At 38.0% G+C, this 5,142-nt stretch overlaps 1 protein-coding gene across 1 annotated transcript in view; it reads left to right on the top strand.

Annotated features, from left to right (window-relative positions):
* Positions 1–1,518, top strand: part of LOC140373887 (nuclear factor of activated T-cells, cytoplasmic 1-like) — a 64,030-nt gene extending 62,512 nt beyond the window's left edge. Inside the window, exon 10 of the mRNA XM_072460591.1 lies at positions 1–1,518. This exon is cut by the window's left edge and continues 74 nt beyond it. The gene's annotated coding sequence lies outside the window, so the exon portion shown is untranslated.
* Positions 1,519–5,142: the final 3,624 nt, after the last annotated feature.

The raw sequence follows: 5,142 nt of genomic DNA, 5'->3' as shown, positions 1-5,142 counted from the left end.
CCGCTCGCCGCTCCGACAACAAGATAAACCACACACAGAAGAAGAAGAAACAATGAGATCCAGACTATGAAGAATTTGGATATTTGACCAGGATTTCTGACTCCGTCTGACTCCTCCAAACTGCACAGTGACAATCAACACCACGACTGTTGAAAGGGAAGTGATTTCAGGGGCAGTGTATGGCTCGCCTTAACACAGAAAATGAATTGTATAGCGGGACCAAACAACTTACAAAGACAATCTCATTTATATGTAAAATAATGCATGGACAGTGGATCGTACATTCTTTTGTGCAAACTTGTGCCTTACAGCAGTGATATTAATGACAGCACTCGTGTATTTGTGTTCATTGTAAACCAAATTATAATTGTCCACCTGTTTTTGTACAACTTTGAATCATTTTTCCAGGGGAGCTCAAGTCGGACAATATGTTGAATGGGACTGTGTGAATAGACTAGCCTTGTATTTTATTTGCTTAAGCATATTACCCTTGTATATTATTTTGTACATGTATTGATAATATGTATGCCTTCAGGTTGTATCATGCCATTTATCTATCTTATTTGTTTTTCTCTATCTATAGCTATTTTATCAGATGCTTTCACCTTAGTGCCTCCGCTGGCCCTGTCTTCCAACTTTCAACTTCTAAAATGAATGAGTCACGCTGAGACAATCAGAATTAGCATACAGCACAGACTAATAGGGGCTTATTGAGGCAGGTATCTACTTTTTCTTTTTTCGCCCCCAAATTTTTCTAACAATGGTATGGCTACCTGCTAAATTTTTAAACGGCAGGGTTTAATACGCACAAACAATGTGCAAAAGTCTTGGATGGGATGTTAAGAGATGAATATTAATACATGCCCAGGTCTGTATCGCTTTGTAAAGTAACCGTACCTGCTTTCATAATCCAATATCTGAACTTCCAAATCCCATAATTCAAAATAGTATATTTGCTAAATATATCTATAATTCACTTGGTGAAGTATGTTCTCTCTAATTGATACAGAATTCCTTAAACACGTTTGTGTTTACAGACTTTTGCACTGCGTGTACATAGGCACACTGACAGTACACTTCAACTGTAGGAGTTTACCAGACTGTTACAAACAGGGCAATAATTGATCTAAATAAGTTTCTTTAGGTCTAGCATTGCGTTTCACCCCATAAAAAACCAACAGAATGCACTTTACTGTCGATACAGAGCAGACCAAATGTAGAAGACTCTTTCAATGATCTGTTGCATGCACATCACGCTGAGATAATTGAGCAGCCATATCCAGTCACTTCCTGACACATTTGGACATGTGGTATATTAGCATGAGTTAACTATCATAATGTTTTCTATTTTTGTGCCTTACTCTCTTAGCTACAAACCTGTCACTTCCATGACGCTTTTCTGTTTAGGCACAAGGTCAAACATTTATCTTTAATATGAAATATTTATAAAAATGAAATGTGTTTAAAGTGCATTTAATGTGTTCTCTATATTAAAATAAATAAATGGCATCAATATGACTGTTTGTCTGTACTTACTTACACGTCACACACTCTAAACTTCTAACCTTGAGAGTGATTCAGGGTCTTTATGTATTCTGAAGCACATGGAAAAATAAAACACCTGATTTTACATTATCCACACTTAATTACAAGTGAATCAATTTCCCTTTCTCTTTCACCACATTGTAGTTGAACAAAAATGCGTTTGGTGCGCTGGTACAAGCAGAGGCCTGTGTTTTCCGGTGATTATTGTTAGCACCGGGTAGTTATGTCTGATATAGCCTTCGCCCTGGGAGCCGTGCCACGCTCCTGTGTACCACCTGCCAGTCCTACATGCCGACTTTTCCATTCGACTAGGTTCAGAACCTAGCCTGCACAGAGACAGAAGGCAGGCCCAGGCGGAGCTCCCCTGGAAGCCCAAAATAGAGCCACTATATTTACAGATGCTGTCACGCCCCTTTTTCCTGGCACTTACCTGAGCCCTCCTCTGAATGTGCCGTACCCTTTGACACAGTGAAGGGATGACTGCAGGCCATGCTTTCCAATGCACTGCGCCATTAAGGAAAGAAGGTTTAGTAAGAGCAGGAATACAATTATGTCACGAAAACACACAGAGGCCTGCAGTATGTGAAGACTTGTGGATTTTTTTTATCTGTAAAATATAATGAAGTTTGTTTTTTCTGAACAGAATAAATGTGTATAATTTGATTTATGTCGGCCTGTTGATTATCCAAATACCTGTGGAACCCAGTTAATGTTAGATAAAAGTATGCTGAGACAGTTAAATTAAGCTCCAAACATGGCATGCTGCTTGGTGTCCTTGGGCAAGACGCTTCACTGAAATGTGCAATGCATGAATATAGAGTAGCTTGTTAGAGGAGCCATTGCCGCCGATCGGCAGCCAAGTCTCCGTAACCTCAAGACAGCCAACAGGTGTGAGTGAACACCAATGTAAAGTGTCTTTGAGTTTCCAAAAAAGCACTACAAAATGTTTTATTACTATTAATAAGAAACAACAGTCTTCATGATTCAAACATGAGACTGAAAAACAGGGTTTAATCCATCAGTAGCTGTGCTCATTCTGTCCGTAATAATCCACAGAAAAACATTATTCCTGAAGTAATCCCATTTGAAGAAATAGTCCAGTAAACAGCGTTTTCTCCTGTGAAAAAAATCACAAATAAATCTCGTCCGATAATTCCCTCTGTCCATATCAAAAAACAGAATCCAGACTCAATATGGCGCTGGGTATGTTTGTTTTCTCCACACTTTCAGCTACAGAATGAGACGTTCCACGACTTTTTCCGTTCACGAGTTCGTCTAGCACAGCTCTTTCATTAAACCAAGCGTACTCTACTGACATCTGCACAGTTGGTCTTTTACCTGTGCTAGTCATGGGTGGGTGGTTGGCACCATGGATCTATTATAATATTGTTGGCACTAGATCATATATGGAATCGGGACAAAAGTGACTGAATCCAATATGGCGGCGACCGAAAAAAGATGCGTAAAAGCAGTAAACAAACGGTGTGTGCCAACAAGACTTTTGATTGTGTTTCGTTAGATATATGAAAAATATAATATAATATAATACAGAATAGAATAGAGTAGAATAAAAATAATAATAATAATAATAATAAAATAATAATACTAAAAATAAAAAAAAAATTAAATTAAAACAAAAATTTAAAAGAAATTAAAAATAAATAAATAAAAATTATATATTATATATATATTTCCCAAAAGAGGAGATAAAAAAATAATTATATATATATATATATATATTATATATATATATATATATATATAATTATTTTTTTTATCTCCTCTTTTGGGAAATTCATAGTGAAAGTTTCATGTGAAAGTTTACACATTTTCTCATACATTGTTTTTAGCAGTTATAATAAGTATTTGTAGTCTCCAAAACATAAAAATGTATTTGTTATTATCATAGAGGTAACACTTGTTCCGAATATACTTTTTGATACAAAAAGGACAACAGCACAAAAATGCCTGTTCCTAGAGATCTGAAACTTTACACAGTTATTGTCAACAAGATAAAGAGCATGTACAGTGAATAGACCTTAACACATTGACAATATTCAGGCGAGACTAAACAAAGGATGTTTGGTTTATGTTTGTGCTTCTGCAGTGTAAGTTCTGAAGCTCTGACCGTGTTCATGTGCACATCTGCTAGAAGGCCTAAGCTTTGATGTATTACACTTGCATCTGAGCTGTAAGCAATTCCATTTGGGTATGTCCGACTATTGTGCACAGGGCGAAATAAGGTTAAGGGGTTGGTCCTCTTAATCGACGCTTCTGAAAAGTGGCTGTTCAGGTTTATCATTGAAAACTAAAGGTGAGCATCTGTATTTCTAGTGTAGCCCAATTACAAAAGAATAGTCCTTATTGATCTTATACTGCGAGGATATCTGTGAGCGAAGGTCCCACTTAAACCCTGCACGTGCCGAGTCCTGCCAGTGTCCACCTGCACGCCGCACCTGCAGAGGGCACGACTTTAACGTTTCATTGTGCACCGTTACACTGACTTTACTGCCCCAAGTCTTTTCTTCTTGTATTCCCATTACGCTCTTGATGTTGCCTCTTTACAAAGTGCGCTTTCAGTCCAACACGGTCTTGCACCTACCACCTAAGGTCCATCTGCAGGCAGTAAATTCCCAATATCTCTGCATTATGAAGGGCATGTTAAGAGAAGCATGTTTTAAGATGCTTTAAAAGATAATTACTTGACCATGCAGGCAGAACTTTTGATAGTTGGGTCCCATACGAGTTGCCCATTGGCTCTTTCTTGCCACGTGGGAGTTGGGTATTCAATAACACATGTCAGGAGGACATAAACAACCTTATCAGAAGTCTTTGACGCGATAAAACAACACAATGACTCCCACATGTGTCATCTTTACCAGGCGTTTACATGTGTTGTTTGAATCTGTTTTGGGCGGAACAGTCTGAGTCTACAGGTGCACGGGGCAGTCTTTTCATGGGCTAGTTTCACATGGGACAGGCCAAAGAGATGACCCAAAGTCACAATGGAGTAGACCCTCAAACAAATCAGTGTTTTAAAAGACATTTTAAGAGTCGCACCGCAAAAGCAAACAGATGGGGTCTGGAAAACCGTGTGCCGTCCTTTTTATTCTCCATCTGCAGTCTCTGTGTGCCGTCCTTTTTATTCTCCATCTGCTGTCATTCAGCCTGAGCGTTCTCAGTTTTTTCACGTGAAATGTTGAGCAGGTACTTAAACAATTTAGCATTGCGGCAGATGTTTAAGTTTAAGTAAGGCAAAAGTAAGAATAAAAGAGTTTATAGTCAGAAAGTTCTCCTGTTGTCACATCAAAGTATGAACTTAAGGGTCCTGTATGAAGCCTTATTCTGCTTTTCCCCCTCTTTGGGACACCTTATAGTGTGGGGGTTTTCATGTTGTAATATAATGTAAATGTGGTCCTCTTGATTGCTAACAGATTGCCAGAATGCACAGATAACTAAAGTGATGCAAAAATCAATCTATTGGAATTACAGTTTCCTTAGGTTAATTACTAAAATCTTCCAGTTTTACTTTCATCAAAGAGAATGATTAGGTAGAGATGAATATGGTGATAAAAGCTTTCATCTTCAATTTTGAAT

Source organism: Eucyclogobius newberryi, unplaced genomic scaffold, assembly GCF_026437365.1.
Source record: "Eucyclogobius newberryi isolate DKJ021-1_F unplaced genomic scaffold, fEucNew1.0.hap1 SCAF_3, whole genome shotgun sequence".
Lineage (NCBI taxonomy): Eukaryota > Metazoa > Chordata > Actinopteri > Gobiiformes > Gobiidae > Eucyclogobius > Eucyclogobius newberryi.
This window is presented reverse-complemented; position numbering and strand designations above follow the sequence as displayed.